The 24,305-nt window shown below is 55.1% G+C and overlaps 1 long non-coding RNA gene across 1 annotated transcript; it reads right to left on the bottom strand.

Moving 5' to 3' along the window:
* Nucleotides 1-891: 891 nt before the first annotated feature.
* LOC129509771 (uncharacterized) lies at nucleotides 892-23,052 on the bottom strand. The gene is made up of 2 exons (XR_008664394.1): nucleotides 22,871-23,052; nucleotides 892-7,612 (listed from the first exon to the last, which is right to left on the bottom strand). It is a non-coding gene; the product is annotated as an uncharacterized LOC129509771 (long non-coding RNA).
* Nucleotides 23,053-24,305: the final 1,253 nt, after the last annotated feature.

The raw sequence follows: 24,305 nt of genomic DNA, 5'->3' as shown, positions 1-24,305 counted from the left end.
ATGTAAGTGGCTGTTTGTCAGGTTGTTGGATTTTTTTTCCCCTCAAAATGTAGCAGAGCTTGGAGGATCATGGTAAAGGGGAAGTGATTGTATTTAAAATGACCCCAAGCGTTGGCCAATGGTGCCTACGGTACAGTTAAAGTCCAGAGTTGCTCTGAACCCTAACACCTATGTGAGGTGTGATTTCCTGTTTGATCTGGTCAGTCACACCTTTGGGACTGAAGGGGAGAGGTCGCCATGTGGCTAGGCCCCTCGGCTTGTGCCTCGGTCCCACCCCAGTGGATCTTACCCCGTGGGACTCTTTCCTTCTCTAACCTGCCAGAGCCGGGTGTTCCTAGACATAGCACGGAAGCTTCCTGGGGCTTCTGACTGCCCCGATGTGGGTCCTGACTGGTGTCTATCGGTGGCCTCTGGAAATGGCTGGCAAAGTGAAAGACTTGGGGATTTTCTCAGCTGGGCTTGTATTCTGGGCTGACTTGTGTCCACCGCCACCCAATTCATGTGGAAATCCTAACCGCTTCCCACCAGTAACTCAGAATGTGGTTGTACTAGAGAGAGAGTCTTTACAGAGGTAATCAAGGTTACCCGAGGTCATTGGGTGGTCCCTAACCCAATAGGACTGGCTGGCTCAGAAGACAGAATTAGGACACCCGGAGAACACAGCCGTCTACAAGCCAGAGAGGCCTTGGAAGAAACCAACCTTTCAGACACCTTGATTTTAGACTTTTGGCCTCCAGAACTGGGAGAAAATAAAACTCTCTTGTTGAAGCCCCTCCCCCCGCCGTGGTTCTTTGCTAGGACAGCCCGAACTAAAACAGGCTGTCAGGTTCTTCCCCTGCCTTCTCCTCCTCCCCTTTCCCCGTGTTCCCAGGAAGAAACAGGACACAAGGCAAAGGTCTAGTGCTTTATTAGAACCACAGGCACAGGTCGGACCACTTGGGTCTCACTGAAGGATTGATTAACCCTCTCCCCCCCAGCCCCGGAGCCCCAGGGAGACTGCCCTGCCAGATAGGCCAGGCCAACGGGACAGAGGGAGCAAGGGCAGGTGAAAAGCATAAACACAGACTTGATGTGATCCCAGCTTGTTATTAGGTGGGTGACCTTAGGCAAGTCTCTTAACCTCTCTGAGCCTTGGCTTCCTCATCTGTGAAATGGAGTAAACGATGGAACCTACCTCACTGGGTTGTAGTGGGGACTGAATGGGACAATGCCTGAGAATTGTCTAGCACAGTGTCTTGCTAGTTGTAAACAGTCAATGAATGGATGCTATTATTATTATCATTTTCACTGACGCTATTATTATTATCATTTATTAGGAGCAAGTCAGCTCTCTCTACCGTCAGGCCGACTCCAGTCTGTGGAGGAGGGGGAAGGGCTCGCATACTGCATAAATGTCTTCAAGATGGTCCGCTAGGAAGACAGCCAGAGCCACATGTGAGAGCCATCTGGTCCCTGGGAGTAAGGGGACCAGACACTCTGGTGAGGATTCTAGGGCCACGGCACCTACTCTCTCTACAGACTCCTTGGAAAGCACTAGAAGGAGTTTGCAAAAAGTTCTAGTGCAGCCCCAGGACCACCTCGGGTCTGTGGCATCGGGTCATTAGCATTTCCTTTGTCTCTTTAGACAGAGTCATCTTTTTCTTTTTTCTTTTTGTAGCTTTTGCTTGTGGCTAAGGAATTGCCACAGGCCACTGAACTTGGAATCAATCCCAGCTCTGCGTTTGGCTGCCTGGGTGACCTTGGGCTGGTCACTTCACCTCTCAGCCTCACCCAGCACGGAGAGCTTCGAGGCCGAAGCCAGGCTGTAGGAGTAGGACTAGTCTCTAAGTGACGGAGGATCATAGGTAATGAGATGATGGGCAGGCTGATGTGCTCACTGGTGCAATGTGACTGGGGCAAAAGGAATGTCGGGGCATGTGTCCGGTGTGTGTGTGTGTGTCAGAGCACCCCGTGCTTCTGGAGGTAAATAGAGGCAGGTGTCACCACAAGAGGGCGCGCTGAGCTTTTTTTGTCTTCTGGATGAAAAAAAGTTCATTTTTCTGTGGTTGCATTGCAAGTCGAGCTAAGACTTAAGGTGCTTGGTTTTCCTAAGTGATTTAATAAACTTAAAAACTCATGTGCGTTTATCCATAACGTGGACACCCCATCGCGGCCCCCACTGCAGGGCGTGCTGGGAAGTGGGGCAGAGGCTCAGACTTTATGGTGACCTGGTTCCATCAGTCCTCACCGGGCAGATTTCCCAAGACTACAGCCGCGGTGAGGTGGCCTCGAGGAACGCTGCGGAATGGACGAAGCGGAGAGGAAGCACCTCACCGTCCGGTGCGCGAGCCCCCTTACCTCCAGCGCCCGGCCTCCTGCTGGGCCTCCTCCGAGGGTGCGCTGAGGTCCCGGGGGGCCAGGTCTGGGTGGGGCGGGGAGGTGAGTCCGGCTGCTAAACCATGACCTCAAGAACAGTATTTCCAGGAATCCCCATCTTAGCATCTAAGGGATTCCTGGGAAAACTGGACCGTGAGGACACGGCGCTGCCACGTCCCCGGGAACGCGAGAGTCCTCTTCGGCCTCCAGCGCCCTCCGCAGAGGTCAGCGCGGTGCCACGGTGACCGCTCCAGCGGGGCAGGGGGGGCAACCTCAAGCGCCCTGGAAAGTACCTTGCCTGGAGTCAGAGGCCGCGTGGTTGACCAGAAACCCGGTGGCGTCCAGCCCTCCCCCTCCTCCCCGCTCCCTCCATGACCGCCGGGGCCAGAGGGGGGGTTTGAGTCTACACCCTGGGCCCGCAGGGTTGGCAGTGTCCAGCTTCCTCCCGGGGATCTCCTGCAAGCCTCTCGGCCTCGGCTTTCCTCAGCTGTAAAATGGGAGAGGAGAGGGCCTCCCGGATGAGGTGTGACAGATGCAGTTGGGGAGAGGAGGAGGAAGGCAGCCCAGAGGCTTAGTGGAAACCCTCTAGGTCTGTCTTTGTGAAAAGTGACCCAAGGTGAAAGGAGAAGACTGGATTTATTTATTAGGGTCTCCACCTGCGCCCCCACCCCTGGGGTGTGTGTGTGTGTGTGTGTGTGTGTGTGTGTGTGTGTTCAAATCACACGCACTGCATCGGCTAAGAACACAAACTCAAAAGCAGACAGATTAGAGCTACAACCCCGGGGTGACTGAGCCTCAGTCTTCTCGTCTTAGAATGGGTCAATGACACCGGCCACCTTCCAAGCACGTCAGGAGGTTAAATAGCATTATGGTGAGTCCGGTGAGTCCCTGCTATTCCTTGCTTGTCCCAAGCCTCTGAGACGGGCTGGACCTTCATGCAATGCCTGGATTGGTTCAGGCAATAGCCTGGAGCCAAGGTTAGGCCCTCAAAGAATGAGGAGCTTGACTCAAAGCTTGACTGACTTTTGTCTTTAGGGATGCAAAGGTTTGTAGGATTTGTCCAATCCACAAGTGGTGAATGGGTTTCAGCTCTGGATTATGAACCATAGCTATCCAGCACTTGGTGTGGAGAAGGATTCTGAAGGTGCCTCTGATCTCTTCAAGAAAGGATGCCCTGACTGATGAGCGGTGTCCACCATGGGCTCAGAAAGAGAAAGCAGAGGCAGGATGTCGGGGACCGGCGACCACCCAACGCCCCAACACTTCAGCTGCAGATGGTCCAACTGGGGTGCGCAGAGGAGTCAGGATTTGGCCACAGTCATGAAGCAGATGGTGGCATGGGTAGCACTTGTGTCCAGAAACTTCCCCAGCACTGCTGGGGAAGCAGCAGGCAGCAGGGTGACTGGACACTCTCCCATCCTGCCTGGTGTCCCCAAGCACTGCCACCACTTACCAAGTCCAGGCTGACGGCTGCAGAACAACTTCTCCCTTCCCGAGCTACAGTGCTTCATCTCAGACTCCCAACTGACCAGAGATGCAGCACTGCACCTCAGGCTGGGAGACAGGGCGCACTGCTCGGTGCCAGGAGCTGCTGTCGGGGGCTCCACCCTAGGCAGGGGAGGGGGGTGTCAGGGGGGCCACGGCCCTACCGCACAGCACCCCCCAACCCCCCCCCCCCCGGTGTCTCCCTCCCAGCCTCAGGGCCTCAGCCTGGCTTCCCAGCCCTCTGGGACCAACCCTCCACCTCCCTTTACTCCTCTTTTGTTAAAAACCAGCTTTATTGAGATGTAATCCCACATATACACTTAAAGTGTACAATGAAATGGCTTCGGATACTTTCACCCAGTTGTGCAACCACTGCCACAGCCAATTTTAGGACACTTCATCACCCCAACAGGAGACCTCTTATCATTCAGCCCCTCCCATCTGCCATCAGCCCCGGCTCTGGGCAGCCGGCTTTCTGTCTCGAGAGCCGCTGATTCTAGACATTCCAATAAATGGACTCATCCGATATGGGACCCCAGGCCCCACCTTTATGCTCTGTACCTTCGAGCCAAACAGCACGGTCGTGGTACTTGATATTTTATACCATCAAACATTTGCCCTGGCCTCCTACCTGGTCTCCCTGCTTCCACTCCCCACCCGCCCCGACGTCCACCCCGCATCCTTCCCAGACATCCTTCCAAAGTGACTTTTCAGGTGTAAATATGGTCATGTCTCTTCCATGATTTAGGGTCCTGAAAGTGCTCCCTCTCCTCCCACCTAATTTCTAAAGTCCTCCCCAAAGACCACGAGGCCTCTCCCACTTCCCCCGTGGTGCCCACCATCTCTGGGCTCGCAGGTGCTGTGCTGTTCCCCTCACACCCCCTGCCTGCCTCCTCTTCCTGCGCCTAGTATCAAAAGGCCGTTTTTTTCTGGGAAGCCCTTGTTGACTTCCTCAGACATCAGGACACCCCGGTCCACATCCTCACACCCTGTGTGCCCTACTTCTAATCCTGCACCACACTTGTGGGCTGCGTCACCCACCCGTGAGCCGTCTGGGCTCACCACTGAAAGTGGGTTCCGGCAGTGTAGACCTCAGTAAGCATTGGTTGAATGACTGAATTACTTTCATCAACCTCATCTCCAGTGTCAGAGCTATTTGCATCCGGGTCTGACTGGGCTAGTATCCAGTTCCCTGGGGGCAGTGCCGACATTTGTTAATTTGGGGGGTGTCCTTGGGCCTTGCTGAGGTCTTTGTACATGGTGATAGGCCCCAGGCAATACCATTTGGTGGGTGACTGAATGGCTAATATAGATAATTCATTTTCTTCTTGAGACCTGGCTTGGGTGGGAACCTCTGCGAGCAAGCAGGCAGGGCCACCTGTGTTCCTCCTGGGCACCCCCAGAGGACTTTCCTGCTTTGCTGGGTGTCTACGGTGGTGGCCTTGATACCAGATGACAGATACTTTCAGAGTTATATGAAGGCCTAAGGGGGTGGGTAGCCTTTCTTAGGGCTGGAAGAAAGCAAAACAAAACAAAACAAAACCTCCTCCTTGAAAAAAAAGTGTCTCCTATGCCTCTCCTAGAAATCTGAAATCTGGCCTTGAGCTGAAGAGTGTCTCTCTCCAGTCAGCCACTTGAGGGCAGGTCAGTCCCCATGGCCTCCTGAGGAGGACAGCCCCTTCCTGAGGTATTCCCAGCCCAAGAAATGCCTTTCTCTCATCTGGAGTTCTCCCGTAGGAACTCTCTCCAGAGCACATTTGGCTGGGGAGTGAGTCCGATGTGGGGTCCCACCTCGGGGGTCCTAGACAGCCCACAGCCTGTCCACTGTGCTCCACTCTGGGATGGGCCCCTACCAGCCCCGCGAGGGAACATGCTCAGCCTGACCAACTTGGACGTTTCAGTACGAGGCCGGTGGGGCAGGTGGGGGGTGGGGGGTGGTTCTTGACAAAGTGACAAACTTCCATGGCCAGAAACCAAGCTGATAAAGCTGGCCTCCTGCATTCCTCGATGCACAACTGTTTCCAAAGCCTTCACCGGACCACCTCTGGCGACCCGCATGAGCAGTTCTGCGGGGTCTGCGGGCCTCAGTCCTACCTGTGGAAGACAGTGATGCAAGCTTTTCCCCTGCATCAGTTTGCTTTCTATTTACAAGGAAGGGCGAGAAAGCCTGTTTGGTGCTCTCCTGTCTCTGAGGCTTTCCCAGCTCCTGCTCATTTCCCTTCGGCCTCAGACCTCAGGCCTCAGGCCCAGGGCCTCGCAAGCCACCGCACTGGGGCGAAGGGTAACCACACTGTTCCCTTCTTGCTGCTTATCTTACTTCGTCTCCTCGTTATGGCCAGTGTCAGAGTTTTTCACGGACAGTATACAAACATACGCGGGTACACGTGACTCATCTTAAATGTAGAGGTACTGTGATTGCAGATAGAGGAAAAAAAATACAGAAGGGGGTATCTGAGTGGCTGTGGTTTGGTTCCCATCGCATTTAACCTTCGGCCCAGCTGGTGTCACCTCCACGTGGAGGACCAGGATGGAAGGGAGATGGTTCCACGGTCACAGCCCTGCTTGGACCAGGGGAGTTGAGAGCTATTTCCAGCACGGGGCTCGGAATATTGTTGCAAAGATAGCGCCTCTCCCGGGTATGGAGACGGGAGGTAGATGGGAGGCAGGCCCACGTTCCTGTGGGAGAAACTCTGACGCAGAGGCAGGGGCTTGTTGACAGCCTTTGCCCCGGGACTCTATTTGCCTCCTTCTTCTCTGGCTATGGGCTGTGTGGTTCTGTTCCCTTGTACCTAGAAAAATCTGGTGATGCTGTCTGTAATGAGAACAGCGGTTTATTGACTATTTTAATTGTGCTAACCCCCTTGTACTCCCAGGCTCTGTGGGAAAGGAATTTCCCAAGGCCTTGGAGTTAGGAGCTGAGCTGGGTTCTTAACTCAGAGCAGCCAGCGCCAGCACCCTCACTGTAACCTCTAGGCTGAATGTCTCCTCTCCCCGCCACTTTACCAATCCTTTGGATTCGGGACAGGGTCTAACCATTTCACCTGACCCTTCAGCAAACCTAAGGGCGTCTTCCGCCTGCAGAGGGGACGTGGCACTGAAGCTGACCCTGTCCCTGCCCTGGAGGAGCGCCGTCAGGCTGAGATAGAGGGGAAATGTCCCTGGCAAGGTGAATAGGGGGCAGACCCGAGGGCCACAACACAAGAGAGAGACAAGGTCTCAGAAGACAGAGAGCCCTCCCCCGTCGCGCCCCCCCCCCTTGGGAAGCTGGGATGGCTTCCTGGAGGAGGAGGTGGCAGGCTGGGAGGAGGGGCACGGAGGCAGGAAGGGTGTCCTCTTGGCTCTCTGGCCCTGGGAACTCTTCCCTTGAGTCTTTCTTACTTGCCCAGCAGGCAGACACTGCTGACCCTGACCCCAGGTCTCCGCTGAATGAGAAGGGGGTCGGTAGCCCCACGAGAGGCTCCTTCCTACTCCTGGTCCCCAGTCTGGGGGGCAGGGGGCCATGTGGGAGACCCGACTTTGATCACCAGCTGCTGTGGTCACGTCTCCCGGCTCTCCACGGCTCCATATCCCCTCTGCCCAAGGACACGGTTGAACAGGTGGCCTTAGACTCTTACAGGGCAGATTCTTACCTGGTGCCGGCTGTTGGCAGTCTGGGGGAGCTGCTCCCAGAGAATGGGCCGATTCCCCCTCCCTGCTCCTCACTGTCTTCAGGAAATGTCGCTGAGCCCAGCCAGTGGGGGGAACCTCTGTCTTCTTGGGAAGCTCCGGGAGGCTGGGAAGGAGAAAATAAACAGTGGCTGTCTGGGTTTTCTCGCCAGGCCTGAGTGAGGAGGCCTCTCTGGCTCCTTCCCTTATATGGCCAGGCCGCTCCGGGCTGGGAGCCCGTCCCTGTGCTCCCCCACCCTCCACCACCACTGAGGGCTGGGGGCCACTGTTGGTCACCTGGGACTCTGCTGCTGCAGAGGCCAGGGCAGAGCTGGAGGTGGAGGGTGGGACCCAGGTCCTGTCCCCATAGTTGCCTATATAGGCTGGCCGCCTGGCCTGGCCTCTAGGCCACTTGGGGTGGAGCCAGTGGGGAGGATTTATACTGAGATGAGGGGTGGAGGAAGGGGGTCCCTACCTGGTCCCTACTTAATCCCCAACTCACTGAGTGATCTTGGTCAAGCCCTTTCCCTCTCCTGCCTCTGTTTCTCCCTGTGTCAAATGGGAGTATGGAAAGTACTGATTAATCCTTACAGCGATAGATAGATAAATAAATAAATAAAGTTAAAAAATTAAAAAAAAAAATCCTTACAATGCCACAAAGGGGGAACTTTTGTACCTCCACTTCACAGAAGGGAAAACAGGCCTGAAGAGGCCAGCTGGCCCCAGCTATCCAGCTAGAAAGGGAGCAAGGCAGGGTTTGAACTTGGGGCTGACTTCAGGGTCTGTGTTTTGAATGGGCTGACTGCTAAGGCTGCTCTCAGTGATAATACTCAGCCGCTCACATGCATCATATGGAAATGACATCTGCTGGGACTGCTCCCCAGGAAGACCAGGGAGGCCCCAGAGCCCAAGCCCAAGGGAGTCTGTCCTGTTTAGCAATGGGGGTACCAAGCTGTTCATCTGAGGGCTCCCAGTACCCCCACACAGGGCTGGAGCAGACTCAGGGCTCAGAAAAGGGAAGTTGTGGAATCACTGAATAGCAAAGCTCAATAGTCACATCTGTGTTACAGGCATCATCTCCCAGTCCCAGGCCCACTCTGAGGAATGAACAAAACAATGGATGAGAAAGCCCTGAGATGTCACTTTTATAATGGGCATCGTCTCCCTGTTCATAAGTTCTTTTTCCCTGTGAAGTGCCTGCCTGTGTCTGGTCCCCCAGGCTATTGTCTTTTCTGAGCTGACCAGTTCTCACTTGTCCAGCTGTGGGATGGAGGATCCAGGGTGGATCTGCTCGGGGCCTGGGCTCCCGGCCCTGGCAGCAGTGATCGTGGGAGAGGCAGCGGGAGGGGAGGTGGGGGTGGGGTGCTGGGAACAGCTCAGAAACGAGCCTTGCACAAGCACCGACATCCTGTGTGCTCTTGAGCTAGCCCATCCATCATCCTGGCATCCTCTCAGACCCTCTTCCTGGGGCCCAGGGGCAGGTCTCTGGGACTGAGGACGGACTGTCAGCGTGGCCGAGAGACCGCAGCTGGCAGCTCTGCAGGCCTGCTCAGTGTCGGCGCTGGACGGTGCGGGGGAAGAGGTGCCTGCAGCCCTCCTAATCCAATTTGTTTAGACCCAGGCTCTGAGGATCATTGGCTAGGGAGCGAGGGCCGGGTGTGCGTGCTGTGCTGGAGCACACGTTTGCTTGCACGTGCGGGGCATGCAGAGGTGAACAGGTGTGCTGCGTTATGTAAGCCAGGCCTGGGCCTTGTCACCTGTCCTGGAGTGTCAGCTTCTTGCCAGAGCCCTGCGTCCTCCTCCCACCATTGGATCCTCGTCCACTCTTTCAACCCTCGGGAGATCCGGGGCCAGAACCCTGCTCCGCAACTGACTGTCCAGGAGAGTGGGGTCCTCCACTTCCCCGTGCCTCAGTTTCTCTACCTGTCTTATGGAGCCCGTACCTCACCCTGCCTGCTCCACGTGCAGGGAACTAGAACTGGCAAGCGTAGAAGAATGTGATGGATGGGGAAAAAACAAAACAAAATGAAAAAACCCTGCTATGGTGTCTTGAGCCCACTCGGTGCCCAGCACTGCACACCCCAGGCCCACGCCCCAGCCCTGGATGCTGGGTCTGTTGTCACCAGACTCACCAACCCCACCGTCTACCTGTTCCTAGAATCCGACCCTGGTTACTCCTCCCCAGGGAAGATTGCTGCCATTCTCCACATGTCCTCCAAATCTCTTACTCTCCGTAGCACATAGGCTTTGCTTCGCTAGTTTGTAGGGAGCATGGGATGGGGTGGATTTTTGTCTCCAGGTTGTTTCCCCTTCTTTGGCTCCACTTCTTTTCACTGACAGCCCACACCTCGCCGGCCGCAGTGGCCCACAACCCCTCCATCAGCAGAGGCCTTCTTTCAACTCTTCCCCTTCCAAGGCCCAGTTTCTTGGTCATTCTGAGGGCTGGGATGGGGAGTGTGGTCTGAGGCACAGGGCTGCTGCAGGAGGCTCCAGCAGCGGAGGTGGGGCCGTGGGCATGTGGGTGCCAGAGGCGGCCGGGAGAGGCACTCAGGGCTCTGTTTTCAGGGCCCCCTGCGGCCTGCCCTCCTCTCTGGTCCTCAGGAGGGCCCTCTCTGGGGTGCTTGTTCCTCCAGTGTTAGGTTCTGGGAAGGGCTCCCACCAGCCAGTAGCCCTGGCCTGAAGGAGACAAGGATACTGCCTCTCAGAAGGATACTGGGGTGCCCTGTGGGACCTGACTGGGCTCCCGGGGGCTCCGAGGGCCTGAGGATGGGCCTGGCCTCCTGCTGGGTCCTCAGAAGCCCCAGGCTGAAACTGCTGGGACCTTAGAGGCCCAAAGAGCCTGCTCCTTGGGCCCTAGGCAGCCACCGTCCTGCTTCACCTGCCTGGTTTTCAGAGGCAGTCTTCTGAGCAGCTCCAAGAGCAGGAGGGGTGGCTTTTCCTCCCCAGCACACTAAGGCTCCATCTTGAAAGAAAGGGTGTGGAAGGAAGTTTTCCAGAAACCCCTCTGACGAATGACTCCGCCTCCGGCTCACACATCAGAAAGCAGCCATTTAGGGGTAAGTCAAAACTTGGGCTGGGCACCTGGGTGGCTCATCTGCCTTTGGCTCAGGTCATGATCCTGGGGTCCTGGGATGAGTCCTGCATCTGGCTTCCCACAGGGAGCCTGCTTCTCCCTCTGCCTGTGTCTCTGCCTTTGTCTCTATGTCTCTCATGAATAAATAGATACAATCTTAAACACACACACACACACACACACACAACTTGGGGTTAACACAGTGGCCAAGACTGAAGGGCCAGCCTTGGGGCCGCCTGTGACTGCTTCCAGCTGCCCAAGGCTTTCACCCCTCAAAGTGCTTCTTTCCATAACTGAGGGCACCTTCACAACCTCCGCCAGAGGCCAGAGGTAGAAGTAACTTCCCCGCCTGAGGTTCCCAGCAGCCCTGCAATGTGCCCAGGGTTCACCACCCGCTGGCGAGAACCAGAGACAAGCTTGAACCCAGGGCTGCTCACGCTCCATCCAGCTGCCCCCTGAGCCCAAGTGGCTGGATGACCCTGAAACAAAGCTCACAGCCTTAGGTCATTGCAAAAGCCGCTGTGCCCTCTGCTGGCCTTGCTAGTTTCCAAGGAACACGAGGGCCTGGGAATGGGCCACATCTGCGAGCCAGATGGCACCACAGTGGGAGAGGGCTGAGGTCGGGGCTCCGTGCAACCACGCGAACCCATGCCCACAGTGGGTTCTCTCTGGAGAGGCTTCCTTGCCCTCAGCTCCCCTTCCTTGGCCTCCTCAGGCACGTGGCTCCCCCAGGCTGTGTTTCCCTTGGGCTCTAGGGTCCTAGGGTTTTGGCCATATATTTGCAAAGAACAGAGAAGACAGGCCCTGGAGCCAGGCAGATCTGCACTGCATCTCGCCCCTGGCTCCTTCTAGCTGTGCGATCAAGAGCGAGCGAGTGGCTGCTCCTCTCCTGACTCGGGCTTGTCTGTGAAGGTCAGATGAAGTCGTGTCAAGTGCAGACGCAGTTGCTGGCACGTCGTGAGCCCACATAAACGGCTGCGATTTCCATCACGAGCCCAGCACTGGACTCACAGTGAGGCATAGGCATGGGAGAAAGGGAAGCAGGAAGGATGAGGGCAAAGGTCCAGAGAGGCATCCAGAGAAGATGTGGAAGCTGGGGTGGGAGCTACCGTGTGGGGCCCCTTTCCAGGGCCCCTCTGTTATGCGGCTTCTCTGGGCCTCTGTTCCCAGGACGCCCTCCCATCCCCTTGACACCCCAGCTGAGTTCACTAGCCTCACACGCTCCCTACTTCCTCCCCAGGGAAGGCTGCTGCTGGGGACTTTTGAGCCAGCCCTGGGAATGCAGTTTGAGGCTGAATGGAGAGTGATGGAGGAAAAAGGGAGGACAGGGAGAGGGTAGGGGCCCCCACCTGCCCAGCCCAGGAGCCCAGACCTGCCTCGAGGTGCTCAGGCTCCAGGGGAGCCGAGTAGTGGGGGGCAGAGGATCTCCATGCACTCATAGACCCTGACCCCCCAGGGAAAACAAAAACAGGGACAGGCAGTGTCAGTGACAATAGCCACCACATAGTGACCTACACTGGGACATGCTGGAATCATAACAAGAGCTTTCAATGTGCTGCACACTTGCCAAGTACTTTCTTGTATAGAGGCTTTCTCATAGTCACCTAGGAGTTAGCTACCATTGACATTCCCACTTTACAGGTGAAGAAACTGAGGCTCCCAGAGATTACAGCACACGCTCAAGGTCACACAGCTAGTGAGTGTCAGGCTCAGGATTGGCTTCAGGCAGCCCAACGCGTATTTTCACGGCTCCCCTGTTAGACCAGACTATTCCTGGCACGATTTTTACAGAATGACAACCTGAGTCAGTGTCTCATGGCACTTTGTCAGGCCCATGTTAGTTTTTTATGGAAAGGGGGTTGTGAGCAAAGAAAGCATTTTCAGTGTCAGTGGAAGCATGTGGGCCTTGGCAAGGCTGTGTGTCTCCAGAAGCAAGGAGACTTCTCATTTTGGTTGTGGTTATGCCTCTTGTCCACAGTATTTCTCCCGTGCATGCTGTTTAAAATATAAACACACACACACGCACGCACACATGATAAAGGGATTGGTTCTGCCTTCTGTTCTGTCCACTTTGCAAAGAACTGGGACTTCTGGGGTTGCTGAGACTGAGTGATGCTTTCTGGATCAGATGCTGGTTTCTTCTGGAATGTGTCAGATGGGAGAGCAGTGAGTTTGACATCAGGTCACCTTGTGGACCTGCTGTGTGATTGTAGACAAGTCACTTCCCTTCTCTGGGCCTCACTGTGCTGTGGTGGGGAGGGGACTGGATTCCATGCATAGATAGATAGAGGGGACAGCTCGACCCCAGCCCACCCCCGTGGTGTTAGTGTCAGTGGGAAGGAAGGTGAATGGTCTGCACGGAGCTCCATGGAATGAGAGAGAAGGAGAGCCCCAGGCTGCCTCTTGCTCTGTTTCCCACTGCCCCCATCCCATCCTACTGCTCAGCCCAGGGCAGGCCCCGGGGACCTGGAGCTGGTGGTTTTTATACAGCAGGACTTGGAACATTAGTCCCGGAGGCACCCTAGTTGTGCGCCCATTGCTCAGATAGGGAAACTGAGGTGCAGGCAGGAGAAGCAATGAGCTCAAAGTGATGCAGGCCAAGGCCCAGCTGGAACTGACCTTTCTACTCACTGAGTGATCCTAATCTGTTAGATCTTAACAAAGAGGCCCGGGGAGGAAGGCGGGAGAGAGGGGGCCCTTAAGTTCCTTTGGCTTTGAAGATGGAATAATCATGACTTCCTTTTCTAAATATCTTTTGGCCCTTCCTAGAACCAGATGGCGGATGTTTGGAATTTATGTTGTAAATAGTGTTTAAGAAGGGGATGGGGGTGCAGATGTGTTACTTTCTCCATCCTCCGAAGCAAGAGCTGAAGGAGGGAGCTGGGGGAGGGGAGCTGGCTCTGAGACCAGGGAGGAGAGAGAAGTGTGGAGGAGGAAGGGAGAGGGGAGGAGGAGCACACAGGAGGAGAGATGGACCAGGAGAGAGGGCCAAAGGGAGAGAGGCAGGGAGGGGAAGAGGGGGTGAGAGGCAAGGAGGGGGAAGAGGGAGAGAAGGTGGGCGAGGATGGGGAAGGGGCTCCCAGCTGCAGGCTCAGACAAGCTCCATCTTGAGTTCAGGAGCAAACCCTTGAGTTTTCTAAAAATAGTTCAGCCTTTCCCCCAGCGGGGCTGGCAGCAGGGCCGGGAGAGGCACGCTTGCCCTTTTATGGTAAGAAAAATTCAGATCCTCAGAGGGGGAGCTGGGCCAGAGCCTGTAGTTCTGGATGAAGCCCAGCCCTGGGGTCTGGAGTGGGACAGTCTGGGTGGGGGTTGTGACTTGGTGGGATGGCCTGGCCCTGGGTAGCTTCATCCTCTGTGAAGAAAGGGCTGAGGTGATCACACTGGAAAGCCCTGGGGTGTTGGTGGAGCCCTTGTGATGGGGTGGAAGGCCTTAGAGAGACATCTGGTCCACCTCATCTCCCTGTTTTTAGAAGAAACTGTATCCCAGAGAGGGGAAGAGACTGTAGGATCCCTGTGTGGACATGTGAAGTGTCAAGGTAAATACATGAGGACAGCTTACATGCTCATTATTCTAAAGGGCAGTGTGGTTAGCAGAGAGAGAGCACTGCTCTGGGCATCAGGAGACCCAAGACTCACTTCCCCAGAGTGCCAGAGTGGCTGCCCAGCTGTGGGCATCCTTTGCCTCTTCCCTGCTTCCCTCCAGGGTCCTCGAAGCCAAGGGGAGGGGACAGAGGAGAGGAAGGTGCCCCACCAGGACATAATTATCTCCACAAAGCAGCCAAAAGATGATGGTGTGTTTTGAGTTCTGGCTGCCCTGTCCAGGAATTCCCTTTTGCACATGGTTTGCTGAGTGGCCTTGAGCAATCTGCTGAACCTCTCTGGTCTCAGATTCCCTCACTGGAGTAATCTTAAGGGCCTTCTTAGCTTATTGCCTCTCTGGGAATTCCAAGGCTGGGTGGCGGAGCTTGGGCATAGAGGACGCTGCTCCCAGGCAGAGGGGAACCTGCAGGCTGCTGCTTTCTTCCTGTGCCTGGCCTACTTCCTGTGCTGAGGCAAAAAGCTCAAGTGGACCAAGACAGAGGGAGATGGCACCTCACTGGAGACTGAGGCAATCATGGGTGGGACCCTCTGACTGTTTAAGCTGGTTGGGGCCAATTCCTCACTGGACACACTGAGGCCAGAAAAGACCTCATGCTCATGGCCATGCTCAAGGTTATGTGAAAGCTTGAGGCGGAGCCAAGAATAGAACCAAGGGCTTTCCCTCCCAGCCGTGGGCTCTTTCCTCTGCAGGAGGTCTCCCATCTGCAGCAGCCAACAATTTGGGGGACTCTCTCTGGCCAGGAAAAGGGCCTTCCTGGACAGGGCAGCCAGAACTCAAAACACACCATCATCTTTTGGCTGCTTCATGGAGATAATTATGTCCTGGCGGGGCACCTTCCTCTCCTCTGTCCCCTCCCCTTGGCTTCGAAGACCCTGGAGGGAAGCAGGGAAGAGGCAAAGGATGCCCACGGCTGGGCAGTGTGATCTTGGGCAAGTCCCTGCCTGCCATTGGCCTCAAGGTACCAAGCATCTGCCAGGGTCACCAGGATGAATGAGATGGATCCAGTGCTGTTCTGTAGATTTCTAGTCCATTGATATGGGGACCCAGTGCCTGAGGTTTCTGGGGGCCCACATCCCAAGACCCTCTGTCTATTCTGGGAACCCGGCTGATTCAGAGAATCAGTTCGTAGATCTCTGGTCTTGAGTGTCCAGCATGTCTTGTGCTCACTGCCTAGGACACTGCTCAGGCCTGGCTCTCCCCTTGACTCTTCCCGCCCCTCTACTCTTCCCCACGTGGATGTCCACCTCCCCAGGCCCTGGGTGGCTCCCCTTCCCTCCCATCTGCCCACACCTCGTCTCTCCACACTCATTCTTTCTGTGACTCAGCCCAAAGAGGAGGCTTGCTTTCCTCTTCCAGCCTCCTGTGACACCTCCACCCACTAGTGGGGGGAAGGAGGGACAGGGGAGAAAGGGGGACAAAAATAAAGTATCTTGTTCTAAATTGGAAGCTTCCCTGTGACCTTCCTGGAATTTCCATGTAGACTCTCTGGGGCGTGTGAACAGGGCTCCCAGGGACCCTGGCCCCTCTGCCTCATTCCTGCTGGGGTGGAAGGCCATCGGCTGAATGTTCCCCGGAGACCCAGTCTTAAAACCAGGCTCCAGGTCTCCCTGGTCAGTCCTGGTGCTCCCTGGGAAGGGCAAAAAGCAGCAGTGGGGGAAAGGAAGTGGGCGGGAGGAGGGTCCCTAGAGGGTTCTTGTGAAGTCAGGGCAGAACTGATGTCATGCCTAGCTGGGAATCTGACATCCAGGCAGCAGGAGAGCTCAGTCCAGTAGGATTGTCCCAAGGCAGCTAGAGCTGTGATGCGAAGTCCCAGCCCGGTGGTGGGAAAGGCCATGAGGCCCAGACTCCTCTAATGTTTGATTGCTCTCTACAGTGTCCATGCTAAGCCTGCATACCTCTGGTGATGGGTTGCTCACTTCTTCCCCAATCACCTCATCTCTCTTTGGACAAACTATTGGAGACTCCTTCCTAAAATCCCCATGACTTCGACCTCTCTGGGCCCATGTCTGGCCCATCTTTTAGGGCTATAAGGAACAAGTTCCTGTTTCCTAGAAAGCTCTTCAGGAGTTTAGAGATGGTGACTACAGCCCTTGGGCTTCCAACCCCTCCTAATCCCACCAGTGCCCAGATCCCCAGGTGTCTCCTCTGCACTGGGGCTCTCGGCCTGGGGAGGGCAAGGAGATAAACCGGCTAAGTAAAGATAGGGATGTCCTCCTAGAGATGGGTCCCAAGAAAGACCTCTGCCACTCTGGGGGGCTTTGGTTGCAGGCTACTCAAGCCACTCCATGACCAAACCCTCCCCACTTCCCCAGCCTCGAATCTCACCAAGCTGCTAGACCTACCCTCTGGCCCAGGCGAATGGGCTTGTTTGCTGTTCTACAAGTGTCCTTGCAGTCCCGCCTCCACACCTTCGCACAGAGAGCTCTCCACCCGGAAAGCCTTCTGCCTCCTTCTCTGTCTGTCCTAAGCATGCCCCCACTGCTCTGACCACCTCTACCCAGATTTCCTCTCCCTGAGAGTCTGGGCAGCCACCATCAGACGTGGGATGGCCCGAGCTATCTCCCTTCCAATCCCAGATCATGGACCATCACAGCCCGAAGGGCCCACAGGCACGGGGAACTTACCGAGTGTGTGGGCTACGGAGCTGGGGTCAGAGTCTTAGCATGACTCTTTCCCTTTCTCCCCGTCTTGCTCCAGCTTATCTCAGCCGACACCCTGGGACCCAGTGGGGTTGTCAGGTCGCATGCTCAAAGTCTGGCAGTCTCTGGGTCGACCGGCCAGTGGCCTTCGAGCCTGGTAGACCGGCTGGGGGGTGGTTGTCATGGCCACTACAGATGCCATCCTGAGATGGCCGCCTCCCTCTGGACACTTTGCCCCCATCCTCATTTGCCTGAACGAGAAAGAGGAGGAGAAGGAGGAAGAAGGGGAGGAGGAAGAGGAGGAGGAGGAGGAGGAGGAGGAGGAGGAGGAGGAGGAGGAGGATGGTGGTGAGTGGGAGTTAGTGGCAGCTGAACAGTGTCCCTGTTAAGCTCACAGGGCCCAATGTGTTTCCCAATTTAGGACTTTACTATGTCCCCTGGAGCATGGCTTGGGGCAGGGGAGGGCCACTCAGAAGGGGACCGAGGCTTGTGACCCCCTTATGGGCACTTGGGGAGGAGCCGGGGCGAGGCTGATTCTTCCAGCCTTAGTCTAGCTCACTGCCCCCTCCTCAAATCTCTGATGGGCTGTGCTGGGTTGGGGGCACCCAGGACTGATGTCCTCAGGTACTCAGCCCACACTAATCGATGCTTATTGACAAAAAAGATAAGTCTGGCCACGGTTTGCACTTTTGTCCCTGAGCAAGCATAGGGAAGGAAGTGGGGGGCTCTATCTCCTCCCCATAACAATACTTAATCGGAAAGAAGGCACCAGGTTTCGGATGGTCCCCTTTCCAAATGCCAAGGGTTGGGCCCCCTGGGCAGGCTGGAACCAGAACTCGCTCTTGCTCACAGACGCACTGGGGACATTGCTGCAGTAGAAGTGCACGGTTCCGGAGTCAGCCAGACCTGGGCTTGAGCTCTAGCGTAGCCTCTTACAAGCTGTGTAACTTTGGGCAAAGGACTAAATCTCTCTGAGTCTCTGGGTCCCCAGAGAGGCGACGGTACTTGCCTTAGAGAGCACTGGGCAAAAGGCCTGGCCCTTGGGAAGACTTGGTATGTGGCATTTTTTTTTTTAAGATTTTATTTATTTATTTGAGAGAGAGAGAGAGAAGGAGCGGTGGAGAGAGGCAGGGGGAGAGAGAGACAGAGGGGAGGGGGGAGAAGAAGACTCCCTGCTGAGCAGGAGGCCCAGTGCGCTGGATCCCAGGACCCTAAGATCATAACCTGAGCCGAAGGTGGATGTTTAACCAATTGAGCCTCCCAGGCGCGCCTGCAATTGTTATTTATTTTATTTTATTTTATTTTATTTTATTTTATTATTTTATTTTATTTATTTTATTTTATTTTATTTTATTTTATTTTATTTTATTTTATTTTATTTTATTTTATTTTATTTTATTTTATTTTATTTTATTTTATTTTATTTTATTTTTTGCAATTGTTATTTTTGAAGGAACAAAGGCCATTTAGCCCCGTGGGGGGAAGAATTGGAGCCCACTACGGTGCCTCCTTCCCTCCCGAAGAAGCTGTGTTTAGGACACAATCCCCTCACTTCTCTGTGGTTTCAGCTACTCGTGGGCGACTGCCTGCCACCCAGAAGCAGGTGACCCAGCGGTAGCCCACGGCTACGTCACAGTGCCAGGTCCTCACAGAGGCACTTTCTCACCTCACAGCATCACAAGGAGGGCGAGTGCAGCTCAGTAGGATATTCTGAGAGAGAGAGAGACCACGCTCACATAAGTTTTATCACGGTGGATTGTTATAATTGTTCTATTTTATTATTAGGTACTGTTCGTCTCTTATTGTGACGAATGTATAAATTAAATCTTTTCATCGGTACGTATGCATGGATAGGGAGGAGCAGTGCACATAGGGCTCAGCGCTATCTGTGGTTTCAGGAGGCCACTGGGGGGCTCGGGACGTGTGCCCTGTGGACGTGGCGGGGGGTGGGGACACCACTGTCATCACATTTTAGCAGTTAGTTGTTATCAAGCACTTCCTGTGTGACAGTCACTGCTCTGAGGGCCTCGGGAGTCTTAGCCCACTCAATACCCCGACGAGACGGGAATTTTTAACATGTCTCAAGTCACAGTGGCTACGAGGAACATCTGGAATTCAAACCCAGGGGGCCTGGCTGCCACTTGGCACCTTTAACCACCAGCCTTTTGCATCTTAGCCTCCCCCCTCTGGCCACTCTTCACTCGGACAGAGTTTCACCCCCTCTCTGAAAGCCCCGTGGCTCCGATGTTGGCCTGTTTCTTCATCTGAACAATAAGGGGCCTGGATGAGTTGGTCTCCGTGGGCCATGAGAATGGGTGGTTTGTGCCCCGCATGAGGGCATGCTCTGAACTGGACACAAAGTTTCTGGTGGAGAAGCTTGGCTGCCAAATAGCCTCTTTTGCAAGCGGGGAGGGGGCCACCTCTGTGGGCTCTTGCGATGCGTGGTGAAGCCCCGTGGGGCCTGTCTAGACAGGCCGTTGGGAGGTGCCAGCCACTGTGGGCCCTTTCCCCCGAATTCCTGCCGATGACCTGGCAGGCGGCCTCTGCTTGGAGCATCCTGCGCACTGCCAGCTGGAGGAAGGCCACAGGGGCAGTGCCCGCTCCTGCCCCAAGACTTTCTGGACGCTCTGCCACTTGGTGCATGCAGGGCACATTTCTAGATACCCATGTTGGACTGTAGTGAGCAGTGTTTTTGTTTCTTCCTTTCATTCCTTTTTTTCCTTCCTTTTTTTTTTTTTTAAAGTAAACTCTAGGCCCACCATGGGGCTTGAACTCATGACCCTGAGTTCAAGCGTTGCATAATGTACTGACTGAGCCAGCCAGGTGCCCTCCTTTCATTCTTTATTATACAAATCTGATAGATACAAAATAAAGTGTATAATATATATACTTCCAGAAATCTGGCAATTTTAAGTGTGGTCAAGGAGGAGGATGCTCGTATGTACCTGATGACTTGGTGCAGCCACTTTGGAAAATAAACCAGCTCTGTCCTGTAAAGTTGACAGGCATGCACCCCAGGACCCAGCAATCTTTCTCTCTAGGTATAAATTCCGGAGAAACTCTGGCTCCTAGGCATCAGGCGATGTGGACAGTCACAATAACTAAGCAGTTAGAAAAGCCTTTTATCATGGTTCTTTGCACCACCTCATGGCCCTGAATCCTGGGGATGGTTCACTTGGAAAGTTGTAGTTGAGGCACAGCCCAGGCATAGCCGGGTGGTGAGAACCTCAGAGACTATCTCCCCAACTCCTTGAGGCTCACAAGGGGAATCAGGTACAGCCCCGAGGGTCCAGGGTGGCACTGGACCTGGAACTTTCTATTCCTCAGGGCTATACATATCAGCTCTTCCCAACAACTGGCCAGTCTGGTAAGGGCTGATTTTACTCAAAGAGCGGCAGTGTGGCTCTTAGGGACAAGTGACAAGCAAGGTCTTTCCATCCTGGGGCAGCAGCGGGGCTGAAGGGAAAGCAATGGCTTTGAAATGAACTAGAACACTTGGGTGCAAGTTCTGAGCCTGGTCTCCTCTTCTGAAGTGGCATTCCTCATCACTGCTCTCGGAGGAGCCGGGGTGGGCAGGCTAAGAGCAAGCGTTTAGGAGTTGCAGGCTGAGTTTAAATCCCTTCTGCCACTTTCTAATTGTGTGACCTTGGGTAAGCTCCAGTGGTTTCCTGCTCTATAAATTAGGGATAAGAGAACAATGCTGATTCCTGCCTCTCGGTAATCCTGGGAGGATCAAATGATGCCACCAACCATTCAGCGTGGTGCCTGGCTCCCAGGAAATCCTCCGTGTATGTTCATGAGGTACACTGGAGGGTCTGCAGGAAGTTCCAGGGTGCAGTGGCCGAGGGGCAGGGCAGGGGGTGGGAGAGCCACGGACAGACAGCGGCTGAGGCAACTGGCACCAGACAGTGTCCAGACCTAAGAGCTCACGAGCCGTGTGACCTTAGGCAAGCCAATTAACCTCTATACCTCAGTTCTCTCATCTGTACAATGGGGATCGTGATTACATCTACCTCATTGGGTTGTTGTGATGATTAAGTGAATTAATTCACGTAAAGGCCTTAGGTAATGCCCAGAAAGTAACGATCACAGTAGAATTCTCGTATCTGCACCACCACCGTGGAGTCCAGGGTTGGGCAGGGTGGCTGCTTCTGCTCCAGCCTTGTCATCAGCTGTATGACCCAGAGCAGCACTCTCTCATTGTGGATCTAGTTGCTTCAGCTGTGTCTGCGAGGGTCCCAGGCTGCCTGACAGCTCAGCAGTTTCCAGAACTCCACATGTGTGGGAATTTCCCTGGGAGCTTGAAATGCAGGTTCCTGGGGCCCCATCCAGGGCTCCCTGTCAGTAGATGAGTGTACAGTGGTTCAGACACCACACTTAGGGACACATTGCCCATCCCATGTGCTATAAATGCAGGAAAGGAGACCTCACCTGGCCTTTTAGGCATCTCAAGCTGATCCCTCTTCTGGGCCTCTTAACCTCTGACCTTTGAACTCACGCCTCCTGCCTCTTTCCAGACCCTGCTGTCCCTTTAGCAACTCTGAGCGCTCCCGGTCTGGGTCTCCTTCCCACTTCTCTCTAAACATAGGTAAGGTCCTCTTGCTCCTCAAGGGGAGTAAGGTCTGGTGGTAATGTAACACCAGAACCATGTACCCTGCTCTTGTGTGCCTATGTCCCTCACTCTTCAGGAAAACCAAGTGCCGTTAGAACCACGACCATACCCATTTTATAGAGGAGGAAGCTGAGGCTCAGGGATGGCAGGTGACTTGTCTGATAGGTAAACAAGCCAGAATTAGACCCAAGCGGTTGGATTTCAGCGTCTCCTTTTGGACCATTATGGTCTCAGGCCTTATGTGATCAGAGGGGGCAGGTGAGGGTGTTGGGTGGGCTGGCACTGGGGGACTGTGTCCACTCTGGGCCCTAGATGTGGCCAGAGCATATTCACAAGAGCGATACTGCCCGCATGCCCTCTGGTGCTGATCCCAGGGTCTGCCCCTACACAGCCCTGCCTCCCACGTCTCCTGCCTTCCTCCGAGGCCCCACCACACCGCATCACCCTTCCTGAAAGCCTCTGCTGTCCATCCCATCCTCATCCCACTCTGAGGCCCTGCGCCTCCTGATCCAGAGACCAGCGCCTTCCACACCAGAGGCTGCTTTGGGGCCAGGCTCATCCTGAGGCCTCTGGGCTGTGGGCTGACCCTCCCCTGGCCAAGCCTGTAGTCAGAGACCCACTCTTTTCTGTCACTTGAGGCTCAGCCTACGAGAGCTCCCATGGGCATGAGGCATCTGTTTAGACTCTGAGCCTATGGTCAAAGGGCAGACCCCGCTCAGGGGCTCCTGGGGAAACTTCTCGATGCTGGCTGCCTTTTAGGCTCCAACAGGGCTCAAGGAGCCACATCCTGCATGGAGACCATGTCATCCAATGGTTTCATGGTACAGATGGCCCAGAGACAGTAGGGTGCCTGCCCAAGGCCACAGGGCCAGGCAGTGAGAGGCAGAGCTGGGGCTGGGGCCCACATCCCCCTCCCCCGGCCAGCACCCTGGCCTTCCCGCCTCTCTGCCCGTCTGCTGGAGCCTGAGCCGACATAACTATGCCTCTAGCTTTGCTTCTTGAAACCATTATTTGAAAACAGTTTTCCTTGCCAGGAGCCCCAGGCTCTTAGAGCTGTGAAATCCAACCTCACAGAACAAGGAAGAAGCAGTGTCTCCAGAGAAGCCAGGGAGACGGGCCCAGACTTGGGCATGGCAGCGGGGCTGGGGCCGGCAGGACAGTAACCCTGACCGCTCCTGCTGCTCCCACCCGCCATGTAACCGCAGCCACGAGGAGTCCTCCAAGCCAACAGAACCATAGATCCTGCCCATCTGGTCAGGGCAGGATGGGCACTTAGAGATCATCCAGTCCAGCCCCTGTACCAATGGGGAAACCGAGGCCCAGAAGAGTGGAAGCACAGAGCAGGTTAGCAAGAGAGCTAGGACCAGACTCCTGGACAGAGCATCGCCCTGGGGAGGATGCCACAGATGCGCACCCCTCCACCCCCCTTCACAGACCTCATATCTGCCACTGGTTCTTACCTCTTCTGGGGTCTGGTCCAGGTGTGGCTCCTTGCAGCCTGGATACAGGGCTCAGCTCATTTAGGGGATTGTTGGGGGTGTCATTGCTTCTCAACTAACTTGACCGGGCCTCTGGCACCCCTCACTGCCACGGGGCATTTTTAAACGGCTGGCACTGGGCCCCCCTCCCCTTAGCCCCTTGCCTGTTGCTCCTTGGCCACAGAGGCCCCTCTGCCTTTTACCTTATATGAGCTGAAGAGGCGAGCCCGGTGTTGGGGTGAGGCGGGTGCTGAGTCCTCCCGGGGCCCCCCATTGGCCCGGGCGCCCGCCACGTGACTGCCTCGCCTTGACCTGCCCCCGGTGCCGAATGTTGCTTTTACCCCCTAAGGAAGGAGTGGTTGACAATTTTCATATTTCTTCTAAATTTGGAGATTTCAGACAATGCTGGGAGGCTTGGCTCCAGCTGCCAGAGGCCCATGTGGAAGTCATTAAGCCAGAGAAGGGGGGCCGGGGGAGAGAGGGAGACAGGGAGAGAGGAGGAGGAGGAGGGGGAGGGGGAAGAGGAGGAGGAGGAGGAGAAGGAGGAGGAGGAGGAAGGGGCAGGAGTTCTGAGGGTTGCCAGTTGTCAGCCTGGGAACATGAACAAACTCCCTGGGAGTTTGCTGTGTGTGAGAATTTCCTTCCTCTTTCCCGACCCTAGTGTCCCAGGACTGGAGAGGGAGTTCTGAGATTTTCTGGGAACCCCCGGTGGGGAAAACACTAGTCCTGGCCCCTAAGGGCCCGGGTCTGGTGGGAACGGCAGGAGACAGGAGACCATGAGGAATTAAATTCCCTCCCCAGAAAGCTGGGACCCTGAGAGACCAATCCCATCACCGTGCAAAGGAGGTCCAGGGCCCCACGCAGGGAGGGCCTATCCTGGTACCCAGGAGGCCATGTTGGTGTAAGAGCTTGCATCCGGGCTCTCCCTGCTGGGGCTCTCTTTCCCCACTGTCCTGGTGGTGAGAAATGCCCATCTCCCGCCATACGCCCCCTTTCTCATTATGCTTCCCATAGATTCCTTAGCATTTTTCATGCCTCAGGGCCTTTGCACTTGCAGTTCTCTCTCCAAAAGTGCCCTCTCCCTAGAGTTTCCCATAGCTGGTAGCTGGCTCCTTCTCCAGCATCTGGTCTCAGCTTAAAAGTCACCTCTGGGAGAGGTTTTCCCTGGTCACTGCATTACCTTCTACCATTACCCTTGTTTGTTGCGTTTCACGGTGCTTATTTTATATATTTATTGGTTTAGTTGTTCAAAGTCTAGCACTTCTAGGAGAGTGTGACCCTCCCCCGCAGATAGGGTTTGTGTTCCCAGGACTCCCACAATGCCCTTGAAGAATGGCTAAGAAGATGTCTTTTGAGAGGTGGCCACTATCATAGCATGGGAGCAGCCTCTCTGAGGCCCATGGAGGCCTCCTGCCAG

The sequence above is a fragment of the Nyctereutes procyonoides genome, unplaced genomic scaffold (genome assembly GCF_905146905.1).
Source record: "Nyctereutes procyonoides isolate TBG_1078 unplaced genomic scaffold, NYPRO_anot_genome, whole genome shotgun sequence".
Taxonomy (NCBI): domain Eukaryota; kingdom Metazoa; phylum Chordata; class Mammalia; order Carnivora; family Canidae; genus Nyctereutes; species Nyctereutes procyonoides.
The sequence above is the reverse complement of the archived record's forward strand: the minus strand, read 5'-3'. Positions and strand labels throughout refer to the sequence as shown.